Raw genomic sequence first — 15000 nt, 5'->3', positions numbered from 1 at the left:
ACTACTAATAATAATAATAATAATAATAATAATAATAATAATAATAATATGTTAATATAATAATAATAATAATAATAATAATAATAATAATAAAAAATCTCTGAATTCTGAATGTTTACCAGTATCCGTAACAAAGGTACCGGCTACTATAACTCTCTTAAGAAACCAATAAGGGTCCTGGAATGTGAACTGGAATGCCTTAGCACCGCTGGAATCCAATCCAGGCTCCCATAGATCCTTCCCCCATTAATCTTGACCATCGGAATCAACAACAAACTACTTTGAATTTTTCTACTTGATTTCCCCTTCCTTTTTTGGGCCTTATATAGTAAGTCCAGTTTCCCCCTCCGTACAGTGCCATAGCCTCTGTACAATTGTTTTCCACTGTCTTGGTGTAGGGTTCTCTTGCTTGAGGGTACAATCGAGCACACTATTGTATTTTATTTTTCTTCCTCTTTTTTTTTGTTAAAGTTTTTATTAGTTTTTATATAGATATTTATTTTAATGGCACTGTTCTTAAAATATGTGATTTTTCCTTGTTTCCTTTCCTCACTGGGCTATTTTCCGTGTTGGAGCAATTGGGCTTATAGCATATCCTGCTTTTCCAGCTATGGTTATAACTTAGCTATTAGTAATAATAATAATAATAATCATAACTAATAATGATAGTACCATAGCCTCTGTACCATGGTCTTCGACTGTCTTTAGGTAGAGTTCTCTTGCCTGAGGGTACACTCGAAGACATTATTCTATCTTATTACTCTTCCTCTTCTTTCGTTAAAAGATTTTGTAGTTTATATAGGAGATATTTATTTTGATGTTACTGTTCTTAAATGTTATTTTTCCTTGTTTCCTTTCCTCACTGGGTTATATTTCCTGTTGGAACCCCATGGCTTATTGCATCCTGCTTTTCCAACTAGGGTTGTAGCTTAGCAATTACTAATAATAATAGTAATATAATAATACTAATAATAATAATAATAATAATAATAATAATGATAATGATAATAATAATTGTAATAATTTTAATGGAAATCAACAACAAACTTTTTTTTTTTTTTATCGAGGCAATCGGAGGAGATTTTTATTATTCATTCATTCATTTCCCTTTATTTCCCTTCTCTCTTGGCCCCTATATAGTAAATCGGATTTTCCTTCCATACATGTATGGCGAGAAGAATTATGCGGTCATTTTTCCCAATCCATAGGCAGCAGAGGAATTGGATAGGCCTACGGTAAGCGTGATTGATATGGATTACCTTCTTCCTTTGGTATTGGTAGAAATCTATATTTCTTTGTATGTACACCTCCTGAATGGTCTTCGGTTTTTTTTTCTCTCTCTCGCTCCCCGAGGTTTTTGAATAGGCAGTATTTGGTGAATATTAATGTTTCTTTAAGTGTCTCGTTGACTAATTCAACCAAGGGATATATAGTTTTTTTTTTTTTTTTCCGAGGATTTTGAATAGGCAGTATTTGGTGAATATTAATGTTTCTTTTACTGTTTTGTTGACTAATTCAACCAAGGGATATGTAGTTTTTTTTTTTTTTTTTTTTTTTTTTTTCTTCTTCCCGAATATTTTGAATAGGCAGTATTTGGTGAATATTAATTTTTCTTTTAACCGTCTCGTTGACTATTTCAACCAAGGGATATATAGTTTTTTTTTCTTTATTTTTTTTTTTAGGAAATTTACGTAGAGATTGAAATATTAAGTTATAATTGACTATTTCAATCAAGGGAAATACAGATTTTTTTTCTTTTATTAAGAGATATACAGTGAGAATGAAATATTAAGAGTAATCATTATCAAATCTAACTAAGGGAACTATTGATTTAAGGAGGTTAGCAATATTTAAGATCAAAATATTAATACCAATAGTTGATAAATCTACCTGAAGGAAGTATTAAAGTTTGAAGATCACTCATGAATGGTAGAAGCAAGGGACAGTCAATGCTATAGAGACTGACCATATACACATACGATTATAGTCCAAGCCCCTTCTTCACTCAATCTAGGACCCGGGAGGGCCAGGCAATGGCTGCTGATGAATCTCTCAAGGATGGTAAGGTTTGGGACACTACAAGAAGCTATCGAGCTTGAGCGGGTCTCGAGTCCCGGTCCAGCTGATCGCCAGTCAAGGACGTTGCCAATAGGCTCCCACAACTATTTTAGGTATTATTATTATTATTATTATTATTATTATTATTATTATTATTATTAGCTAAGCTACAACCCTGGTTCGAAAATCAAGATGCTATAAGCCCCAGGGCTCCAACAGGGTAAGTAGCTCAGTGAGGAAAGGAAGTAAGGAAAAACTACAAGAGAAGTTTTAAAGAACAATAATAACATAGAAAAAAAAAACTTTCACATATAAACTATAAAACCTGAAAACAACAAGATGCTAAAAACTCCAAAAATAACGAGAGGAAGAGAAACAAGATAGAATAGTGTGCCCGAGTGTACCCTCTAGCAAGAGATATCTGACCCAAGGCAATGGAAGACCATGGTTACAGAGGCTATGGCACAACCAAGACTAGAGAACAATGGTTTGATTTTCGAGTGGTCCTCCTAGTAAGAGCTGCTTGCCATCGCTAAAGAGTCTCTTCTACCCTTACCAAGAACGTAGCCACTGAACATTTATAGTGCAGTAATTAACCTCTTGAGAAAAGAGTTGTTTGGTAATTTATTATTATTACTATGCAGACTACATCCCTAGTTGGAAAAGAGGGATGCTATAAGCCCACGGATTCCAACAGGGAAAAATAGCTCAGTGAAATAAGGGAACATATACAATAGTTTATCTAAGGTGTACTCTCCAGCAAGAGATCTCTAACCCAAGGCAGTGGAAGACCATGGTTCAGAGGCTATGTCACTACCCAAGATTAGAGAACAATGGTTTGATTTTCGAGTGTCCCTTCTAGAAGAGCTGCTTGCCATAGCTAGTCTCTCTTCTACCCTTACCAAGAGGAAAGTGGCCACTGAACAATTATAGTGCAGTAACCCCTTGAGTGAAGAAGAGTTGTTTGGTAATCTGTGTTGTCAGGTGTATGAGGACAGAGGAGAATATGTAAATAATAGGCCAGACCAGAACAGCTGCAGGATTATTTTTATGTCAATGTCTGATGATCGTGGCTTTAATCCGGGATTTTATGATGAAGTTAGTAACTAATATTAATTGGATTTATGAAAGATTATCTCATCATCAGATTTAATATTGCATAAAAACTTCTTAATTGGCTTAACAATCTTTATTAGTAGCGATCAAGATGTTTAAAAGAATACAGTTTTTCTCATAGATCCAGTTGAGTTAGTGATGCATTTTCTGCTTCGTTTTCATCGAAATTTATTTTGAATTTAATGAACTGGAAATCGTAAGTTTAAAGAAATAAACCTATTTTTTCCTCCTCTCAAAATTTGGCGTAAAAATCCCATATAATTTGTTTAACCGCATATTGGTAATTAATGAATACTATTATAATTCTTTCATTAATATTCAATTATTTAAGTTATGATACAACTCTCTCTCTCTCTCTCCTCTCATCTCTCTCTCTCTCTCTCTCTCTCTCTCTCTCTCTCTCTCTCTCTCTCCGTGATGCTTAAAATCATTGAAACATCTAAGAATCCTTTTGAGTACTGAACAACTACCCCCTTCTCTCTCTCTCTCTCTCTCTCTCTCTCTCTCTCTCTCTCTCTCTCTCTCTCTCTCTCTCCGTGATGCGTAAAATCATTGAAACATATCTAAGAATCCTTTTTGAGACAACAAATACCCCCTTCTCTCTCTCTCTCTCTCTCTTCTCTTCTCTCTCCTCTCTCTCTCTCCTCTCTCTCTCTCTCTCTCTCTCTCTCTCCCCCCGTGATGCGTAAAATCATTGAAACATATCTAAGAATCCTTTTGAGACAACAAATACCCCCTTCTCTCTCTCTCTCTCTCCTCTCCTCTCTCTCTCTCTCTCTCTCTCTCTCTCTCTCTCTCTCTCTCTGTGATGCTTAAAATCATTGAAACATATCTAAGAAGCCTATTGAGACTGAACAACTACCCCCTTCTCTCTCTCTCTCTCTCTCTCTCTCTCTCTCTCTCTCTCTTCTCTCTCTCTCTCTCTCTCTCTCTCTCCGTGATGCTTTAAAATCATTGAAACATCTAAGAATCCTTTTGAGACTGAACAAATACCCCCATCTCTCTCTCTCTCTCTCTCTCTCTCTCTCTCTCTCTCTCTCTCTCTCTCTCTCTCTCTCTCTCTCTCTCTCTCTCTCCGTGATGCTTATAAATTTTGCCAGTAGGTTTTTTTTCAAGATGACTACTTATGAAAGCATTTCTTTTCATTACAAAATTGTAAAAGAAAAAAAAATTAGATCAGCAAAGGATAACTACGAATCCTAAGCCATCCTTTCGTGACCTCTTTCATCTGCAATATCCTCAGATCTGTGTCTTACATCCCAAACACACAGTTTAATCCATTAGCCGACTCTGATCGCGAAAAAACAAACTCTAAATGAAAGAAAAAAAAATGCATATTTTACAAAGGAAGTTGAGACATAGAACATAGATGGCGTATTGCAGTTTCTGTTTGGTAGTGTCTCCTGTTCAAAGGGCTTAGAAGTTTTTTTTTTTTTTTTTTTTTTTTTTTTTTTTTTTTTTTTTTTTTTTTTTAAGCTGGGGGTACTGCCCCTCTTCCCCCCATTCTCATGCTCTATCCCTCCTCCGTCTAACCATCTTGCACGCCCCGCCCAGCATGCAAACATTACATGTGTGTGTGTTTGCAGGAAAACCTCATTTAATCCAGTCTTAAGAGGAGGGCCAACAACTGGTGGCACTGTGCCAGCAGTTAATTTCATAATGCAGCTTTGTTGACTCTTCTTCTTCACATGACCATCACATACCGATAGAAGACATCAAAGATAATAGCTATTTTTAATCTTTGTGTGTGTGTGTGCGCACGCGCGGGATATCATATTGTTACTGAACGTTCGATTTTTATGTTTATACCTGGAATGTTTACTGTCATTAAATGTTGAAAAAAGTTTTAGATTAATTTTTGTTTTATTTTTTTAGATTGTTATACACAATTTCGTAGGTTTGGTATCTACTATATAATAAAGAACAAGTGTTAGGCTTACATATGTATCTATGTGTATAATATATATACATATATATATATGTATATATATATATATAATATATATATTATATACACAGTATATATATAAATATATCTATATATATATATATATATATATATATATATGCATATATATCTTTCGGGGTCATGATCAGCGGTATTGCCAGACGTAAACTACTCTGTTTCTCCCCGTCCCTAGGGTAGGTGATAAAGGGAGTAGTCATACCCTGGTGAGAGGGGTTGTAGTTAAGAAAGGGGGGGAGGGTGTGAGACGAGTTAAATTTGTGTTTACGTGCATATCTTAATATTTAGCCGTCATTTTTGACGGGCTACGTACGCTAGTAATAAAATAGTAATAGAAATGCATTACCAAAATCTTACGTGAACTAGTATTTTGGAATATGTTTGGAATTAGAGTGGAATAGAAATTGTCCAATTGATGGAAAAGTTGGAATGTATAAAGGGTTTGCGTGCCAACTATCCTTAATGTAAGTTTGAATTTTACCTTAAGAGAAATAATACGAAGAGGAAACTGATGAAACGAATTCGTTTGTGTAGGAAAGCTACAATTTGATTGGTTGAAATCTGAAATAAGCCCCACCCCCTGATGACGTCATAGCCAATCATGTTGTCTCCCGCGTTATCAGGGGTCACAACACTTCCCCCTTAAAGTGATTTCTTATTAGTAGGTATATTTTTAAATTTGGAAGGGAGCGTCGGGATTGGCTATGACGTCATTAGTGGGAGGGGCTTATTTCGCCCGGAATCTGCGGAGAATATAGATTGAATAAAGGGATTGCATAATTGAATAATCATTGTTGTATAGATGACTTTGATACTGTTTAGAAAAGGGGGAGAATTTAGGTATATATTAGCGGTTATTGTTAAATTATTATTGTTAAAACGAAGAAGATTCCAGTACAATGAGTCAAACTCTATTAAAAATCTGGAGGAAAAAAAATATTTTTGATTAAAGGTAATAAATAGAAAAAATATAACATTAAAAGATATAAAACAGATTTTTTCAAAATTTTTGTGATGAATAGGAATTTAATTCTTGTTAGCAAGACCCAAATCTAAAATCTTGAAAATAAAAAATCTCATAGCCCATATGTCAAAAAAACAAAACAAAAAAAAAACACTTTTACCAAAACAGATTTCTCTCTTTAAGAACATTACAATTGCTAGTTATAGTTAAAGCCAATCGATATTTAGATCAGTCTTGGAGAGAGAGAGAGAGAGAGAGAGAGAGAGAAGAGAGAGAGAGAGAGAGAGAGAGAGAGAGAGAGAGAGAGAGAGAGAGAGAGAGAGGAGAGAGAGAGAGAGAGAGAGAGAAGGGTGTTGTTAAAAGTCGACTCACCAACAAGGGCTGACACTCAGCCGTTACTGGGGAAAGTTAAATCAAGTTCGGAGCCGAGACGAGTGAAGGGAGAGAGAGCGTGGAATAATATCAGGAGAGAGAGAGAGAGAGAGAGAGGAGAGAGAGAGAGAGAGAGAGAGAGAGGAGAGAGAGAGAGAGAGAGAGAGAGAGGATATTCAACTTCAATTTCCCTCGTTGATACTTGCTGTGCCATAAATCACTGTCAACAAACTTCAAGCTTTTTTTCCCTAATCTGATTTCGCCATCATCTTTATTCTCAATAGACTTTTTATTTGTACAAATTCTAAATGTTGAACAGCTGACAATTTGAAAATACCTTCAGATAAATGGTGTAAAAGTGAAATATATTGAAAATCTCTAATAATAGAAAAAACAAAATTATTTTTCACTCATCACTTTTTTTTCGACCCCCGAAATAATCATATATATATGTGTATATATATATATATATATATATATATATATATATATATATATATAAATATATATATATATATATATATATTCATCTATCCTTTTTTGAACTTTTTTTTTTTAATAAGGCTATTATTTAATATAAAAAACTTGAATAACTGATTCAGGGATCACAGAGGAAACAAGAGATTTCCAAAACTCTAGGTCGAATAGCATGTTTGAACGAAAAAGGCAAGTTTACAATCCTTCTTCTACACGTACAATTTCTTAGTGGATTCATGGTCATTCATGATACAAGATCATAGAGGATACATAGTCATTCAGGATACATAGGCATTGAGGATACATGATGATAGAGGATACATAACCATAAGGAGATACATAGTCATTTCACGATACATGGTCATTCAGGATACATAGGCATTGCGGATACATGATAATAGAGGATACATAGCCATATGGAGATACATAGTCATTTCAGGATACATGGAGGATGTCAGAAAACTTTCAATCAATCAATCAATCAGGATACATGGCCAATTGGGGATACATGGTCATAGAGGATACTTAGACATTGAAGATAATATGATAATAGAGGATACATAGCCATTCGGGGATATAGTCATTGAGGATACATAGATATTCAGGATACAAGGTCATAGCGGAAGGAATTGAGGGTACATAGTCATCTCAGGATACAGAGTCTAAGAGGTTACATAGGCATTTAAGATACATATTCAGAGGATACATAGCCATTTGATGATACATTCAGGATACATGGTTAAAGAGAATACTGCCTGTAGTGGGGTTAAGAGGAGCTTTATTCAAACTAATTAATTCTTAAATTTTATTCAATTTCTCGTCCATCGGGAATCAATGCAATCCAAATTACTGTATGTAATCTGAATTAACTCTCTCTCTCTCTCTCTCTCTCTCTCTCCTCTCTTCTCTCTCTCTCTCATCTCTCTCTCTCTCTCTCTCTCTCTCTCTCTCTTCTTCTTCTTCTTCTTACTATTCAGATATGCTTGACATCTTCAGACTTATGATGTAGGATAAGTAATTATTATTATTATTATCATCAGCATTATTGTTATTTTAGCATTATTATTATTATTATTATTTTATTATTATGATTATCATCATCATCATCATCATTACAGCTAAGCTACAACCCTAGTTGGAAAAGCAAGATGCTATAAGCCCAAGGTCTCCAATTAGGAAAAATAAACCACTAAGGAAAGGGACAAGGAAATGAAAAAAGTCTACAAAAGTAATAAAAAATCAAAATTAAATTTCTAAAAGCTGAATAGGTTAACTAGGTATTAGGTTGGCCAGGTCACCAACTACCCGTTGAGATACTACCGCTAGAGAGTTATGCGGTCTTTTGACTGGCCAGACAGTACTACATTGGTCCCATCTCTTTGGTTACGGTTCATTTTCCCTTTGCCTACACACAAACACTGAATAGTCTGGCCTATTCTTTACATTTTCTCCTCTGTCCTCATACACCTGACAACACAGATTACCAAACAATTCTTCTTCACTCAAGGGGTTACTGCACTATAATTGTTCAGTGGCTACTTTCCTCTTGGTAAGGGTAGAAGAGAGACTTTAGCTATGGTAAGCAGCTCTTCTAGGAGAAGGACACTCCAAAATCAAACCATTGTTCATTAGTCTTGGGTAGTGCCATAATCTTTGCACCATAGCCTTCCACTGTCTTGGATTAGAGTTCTCTTGCTTTAGGGTACACTCGGGCACGCTGTTCTATCTTATTTCTCTTCCTCTTGTTTGTTTTGAAGTTTTTATAGTTTATATATGAAAGATATAATTTAATGTTGTTACTGTTCTTAAGATATTTATATTTTGAGCATTACTTCTCTTGTAGCTTATCTATTTCCATATTTCCTTTCCTCACTGGGCTATTTTCCCCTGTTGGAGCCCTTGGGCTTATAACATCTTTCTTTTCCAACTAAGGTTGTAGCTTGGCTTTTGATAATAATAATAATAATAATAATAATTATAATGATAATAAATAATCATGATTAATAAGAATTGATAATGATTGATAATAATGATAATAAAAATAATAATAATTAATATTAATAATAATTAATAACAACAACAATAACCACAACAACAACAACAATAATAATAGTAATAATAATAATAATAATAATGATAATAATAATAATAGCCAGCTTCAAATACAGACATACGCACGTACGTACTCACACTCGCCATTATATAGACATAAACGATGAAAAGAGAAAACAGTGTTGCCATCAAGTATGCAGAATACTAATGAACTGATCCTCTAATAATATTATCGCCTATTCTGTTTTCGCTCGAAGTTTGTATTTCCCTCCCCCCCCCCCCTTCCGTATTATTCGATCGTTGCCCCCCCCCCCCCTCTCTCTCTCTCTCTCTCTCCTCTCTCTCTCTCTTCACTCTCTCCTCTCTCTCTCTCTCTCTCTTTTCCCCCCATTAATATTCATCTTTTATTCCATACGGTAAGATGTATGTGAAACGATGAAGAAAAAAGATAAATTATTCTCTCTCTCTCTCTCTCTCTCTCTCTCTCTCTCTCTCTCTCTCCTCTCTCTCTCTCTCTCTCTCTCTCTCTCTCTCTCTAAGTTAGAATTTATGTTAAACAATAACCAAAAAGAAAGGAAAAACTCAGCATTCTCTCCACACCCATACATCTCTCTCTCTCTCTCTCTCTCTCTCTCTCTCTCTCTCTCTCTCTCTCTCTCTCTCTCTCGATAAGTTATAATGTATTTTAAACAATAACCAAATAAAAAGGAAAACTCAACATTCTCTTCACACCCATCCACCCCCCCCTCTCTCTCTCTCTCTCTTTCTCTCTCTCTCTCTCTCTCTCTCTCTCTCTCTCTCTCTCTCTCTCTCTTTCGATAAGTTAGAATGTATGTTAAACAATAACCAAATAAAAAGGAAAACTCAACATTCTCTTCACACCCATCCACCCCCCCTCTCTCTCTCTCTCTCTCTCTCTCTCTCTCTCTCTCTCTCTCTCTCTCTTTCTCGATAAGTTAGAATGTATGTTAAACAATAACCAAAAAAAAAGGGAAAACAACATTCTATCCACACCCATTCACCCCCCCCCTCTCTCTCTCTCTCTCTCTCTCTCTCTCTCTCTCTCTCTCTCTCTCTCTCTCTCCCCATCAATATTCATCCAGAGTGTTTGTAGGACCCTGTCGTTAGTACCATTAGCAAGGGATTGGATGGCTAAGTCACCTCTGTCAATCTTATTAAAGTTTACATTAACGCTAACTTCAACATCAGCTCTGCATGTATCAACATTACTGTCTAATCAGTGAAAGCATTGCTGTCAAATTGTAATAACAACAATAACAACAATAATAATAATAATAATAATAATAATAATAATAATAATAATAATAATAATATTAATAATAATAGATTAAGTCCCAATAGAAACAGGATTTTCTCTCACTAGATCCTTGCCATTTTGATGCTTGGAAATGTGAAATGTGCGGTAATGTAACACATTCAAGTGTATATATGTGTAAATGTATTATTTAATGTCACATAGGCTTAAATATCATTAGATTATAGTTTTTTCCATTATTAGCTTTAGATTTATTGACGGTCACCCTTCCAAGCATTGAACAGACTCAATAGAGAATCTTACAGTGAAAGTATTCCTGTCAAATTGTCTTGTTTACGTCCCTGACTGGTGAACGCCAGACTGGGGTTCGAGTCTCGCTCAAAAAGTCGTTAGTTCCTTTGGTCGCTGCAACCTCACTATCCTTGTGAGCTGAGGAATGGGGTTGTTTGGGGAGCCTATAGGTCTACCTGCTGAGTCATTAGCAGGCTTTGCCTGGCCCTCCGTGGTCCTAGCTTAGGTGGAGAGGGGGCTTGGGTACTGATCGTATGTATGTATGGGCATTGTGTAGCTGGATAGGTAATGTCAGTGTCCCTTGCCTCTGCCATTCATGAGCGGCCTTTAAATCTTTGAACTTTTAAACGTTCGATAATTTTTTTTTTTTTGGACAATCGATTTTTTTTTTTTTTTTTATCGAAGTTTTTGTGAAGGGTATTTATTCACCCCTGTCGTCGTTTGTTTCACTTTAAGTAACATTATATGAAAACTAATGTACTGATTTTGATCAAACTTGGCACTCAGGTTGGGTGTGACCCAAGGGTGTATCTGTAACGTTTTGGATAAAGCACATCAGAATTCAAATATGCATTGGAGTTGAGAGTATAATAAGCTGCTTGGAATGGCAAAGGCATGCTCTCTACTAGGCAGTAGGTTGGCCAAGGCACCAGCCACCCGTTGAGATACTACTGCTAGAGAGTTAGGGGGTCATTTGACTGGCCAGACAGTACTACATTGGATCCTTCTCTCTGGTTACGGCTCATTTTCCCTTTGCCTACACACTGAATAGTCTGGCCTATTCTTTACTGATTCTCCTCTGTCCTCATACACCTGACAACACAGATTACCAAATAATTCTTCACACACACACACACACACACATATATATATATATATATATATATATATATATATATAATATATATATTATATATACACGTGTATATATTATATTATATATACATATGTGTATATATATGTATATATATATATGTGTATGTGTGATGTATATCCTTTATAAATGTGAGTATATACACGTAAACGCACCATCCATCAGCTGTAATGAATACTATAAAATGTTATTTAATTAATTAAGTATTCAAAAGTCTTAAAAAAAACTTCATCCGATAAAAGATCTTCCGAAAAAAGCTAACAATTCCTAAAGCTTTAAAAAAAAAAAAAAAAAAAAAAAAAAACCTAAAATCAAATAGAAAAATTATAGAAGTGAAAAGAATAGTTTCCCAGTAGCGAGCGCAAAAATAATATTTATCCATTTCGAACTTACTTCCGAACTGTCTTGGAGAAGCGATCTTTTTCGGTCTTTTTTTTTTTTTTTTTTTTTTTTTTGTTTTTTTTTTTTTTTTATTCCTTCGCCGAAGTCATCCATCAGATAACTGGCAGTATTTATCGTTTGGTGAGAGAGTTTTGTTGACTTGCGATAATAAAAAGAGACAAAACTTTACTTTAAGCTTCCTTATCAGTCGAGGCAGAAGAAGAAGAAGAAGAAGAAGAAAGAACTGCAACTTTGGACTCTGAAACGATTTTGTCGTAGAATAAATATTTTTTTGGAAGTTACTTGCGAGAAGATTCCTTTGGCTGAGAAGCAATTTGGTATTCTATTATGCTTATGAATAAATACGATAAAGATAATGTAAACAACAGCTGGTAATATGAATAATGATTATTACCTCTGCCAACGAAGTTCGAAGGTTATGTTTTCGCCCCTGTTTGTGTGTTTGTTTGTGAACATTTTCATGGCCAAATTTGTAATAAGTAATGAAACTTGCTAGGATTAATTTTTTATGTAAAAAGCTTGAAATTATTGAATTTTGGAAGGTTATGGTCAAGGTCACGGTCAAGCAAAATGTCTAATCCACGTATATATATATATATATATATATATATATATATATATATATATATATATAAATAGATATATATGTATATAGTATATATATATATATATGTATATAGTATATATATATATATATATATATGTATATATAATATATATAGATATATACATATATATATATGTATATGTGTATATATACATATATATATACATATATATATATACATTTATATATATATATACATATATATTTATATATATATGTATATATATACATATATATATATATATATATATATATATATAAAAGATATCCTTGGAGTATTCTGGTGGTAAACGACTGTATGATATTGGAGAGGGGAGAGATTGTTGTGATAATTTTAAAGTTATTGCTGATCTTGAAATATTTAGTTTTTATTTATTATTTTAGCTTATTTGTTATTACCTTATTTCCTTTCCTCACTGGGCTGCTTTCCCTGTTGGAGCCCTTGAGTTTGTGGAATTCTGCTTTTCTATCTAGGGCTGTAGCCTAGCTATTATTAATAATAATAGTATAAACTATTGATAATTAAGCAAGCACAAAATTAAACTTATCAATGTGGGAACTTATTATTCAAGTAATATTTTTTTTTATTAGAGCAAGTTGTAATCTAGTGAATAAGACAGATATATATATATATATATATATATATATATATATATATATATATATATATATATATATATATATATATATATATATATATATATATATATATATATACAGTAGATATATATATATATATATATATATATATATATATATATATACTCTGTATATATCATCATCATCATCATCATCATCTTTTCCCACGTGCATTGACGCAAAGGGCCTCGGTTAGATTTCACCAGTCATCACTATCTTGAGCTTTTAATGCAGTACTTCTCCATTCATCACCTGGTCTGGAAGCGTCACTGTCTGAAGATTTTTGGGGAATTGCGGCTTTCTTTAAATTTTAGGCTCTCATTCAAAGTTGCACTTACCCACCCCTTGTACACATGGTCTTGTTAACCCTGAAAACGAGTTGAAATTGGCTACAAGTGTCCACTCAGCTCGCCTTTTCTGGTGTTGTTAACACCCGTGTAAAGTGTGTACAATTGGATTTTCACAATCAAGGTTGTCGATATGGTTGGTATTGGCATAAAGAATAGATAAATGAAATTATATTAAGAGTTTTAATTAACTCGTTACATTCAAATACTTTGTGACGTGGAGTCTGATGGCGGTTACATTTTTAAAGAAAACGGAGATAGGGTATACTACTTTATTTGTGGGCTTTTTATATTTTTTTTTTATTTTTTCCTTATTTGATAAATGGCTGGATTTTCATAATAACTTATTTTGGTTTTCTCCGAATAAGTATATTATAAAATAAAACTTTTATTAAAAGAATTCCAATATAACTCATGTCAAAAAAAAAAGGAATACATCTCTCGAATGTTGTCAGAACTCAAACAACCGAACCAACAATGTTAAATGACAAACGAAAGTTTGTAAAGCCATAATCAGAAAGTTTGGCCAACAAACTCTTAAGCAAACTCGGGATATCAAGACCAACAGAAAATAAGTTTTGCTGAAGATCCTTCGAGAAAATAAACAAAGACACGTCTTTAATGGATCCTTTGAGGAATGTGAACAAGGCTTTGAATTGTACAAGTTAGCCTTTGTTCATTCAGATCCGTTCATACGGGTACTTTAGGTTTGTCGTGGCCTATACTCAAATTTTTTTGATGAGGCGTATTAGCAATGACTCGCAGGGGTGCCGTTTTAGCTCTGAAAAGTTTCCTAATCGCTGATTGGTTAGAATTATTTTGTCTAATGAATCGGCTAGTAAGAAACTTTTCCGATCTAGCAGGGCACCCCTGCGAATCAGTGCAAATTTGTGTATATAAAAAGAAATAAGTATATGTCGTAACGTCCCTGACTGGTGATTGCTAGACTGGGGTTCCATTCCTGCTCAAACTCGTTAGTTCCTATGATCGCTTCAACCTCATTATCTTTGCGAGCTAAGGATGGTGGTGTTTGGAGGGAGCCTATAGGTCTATCTGCCGAGTCCTGAGCAGCCATTGCCTGGCCCGCCTTGGTAATAGCTTGGGTGGAGGAGGGGCTTACTGCGCTATCATTGTGCAGTGGCCACTTTCTTCTAGGCCTTACCTTAGCTTATTGCCTTATTCTATGTTTGGGTTCCCCCAGGTCCCTCAGTGTGAGGCACCTCGTATATCCACCAGAGAGTTGCTAATGCATCTTCCGGTGTATTTTGCATCTTCCTGTCTTGGATGGTCTGGGATGCATCTTAGGTATTTATCGAGCTTATTCTTAAACACATCTACGCTCACTCCTGATATGTTTCTTAGATGAGCTGGCAGCACATTAAATAGTCGCTGCATTATCGATGCTGGTGCGTAGTGGATTAATGTCCTGTGCGCCTTCCTTAGTTTTCCAGGTATAGTTTTTGGCACTATTACTCTACCTCGGCTTGCTCTTTCTGATATATTTAGCTCCATGATGTTTTCAGTAATTCTTTCTATTTGCTTCCATGCTTGTATTATCA

The 15000-nt window shown here is 34.5% G+C and overlaps 1 long non-coding RNA gene across 1 annotated transcript in view; it reads left to right on the top strand.

Annotated features, from left to right (window-relative positions):
- LOC137622941 (uncharacterized) overlaps positions 1 to 15000 on the top strand; it is a 204554-nt gene that overhangs the window by 60099 nt on the left and 129455 nt on the right. The gene's annotated exons all lie outside the window — the stretch shown is intronic.

This window comes from Palaemon carinicauda, chromosome 2, assembly GCF_036898095.1.
Source record: "Palaemon carinicauda isolate YSFRI2023 chromosome 2, ASM3689809v2, whole genome shotgun sequence".
NCBI lineage: Eukaryota > Metazoa > Arthropoda > Malacostraca > Decapoda > Palaemonidae > Palaemon > Palaemon carinicauda.
This window is presented reverse-complemented; position numbering and strand designations above follow the sequence as displayed.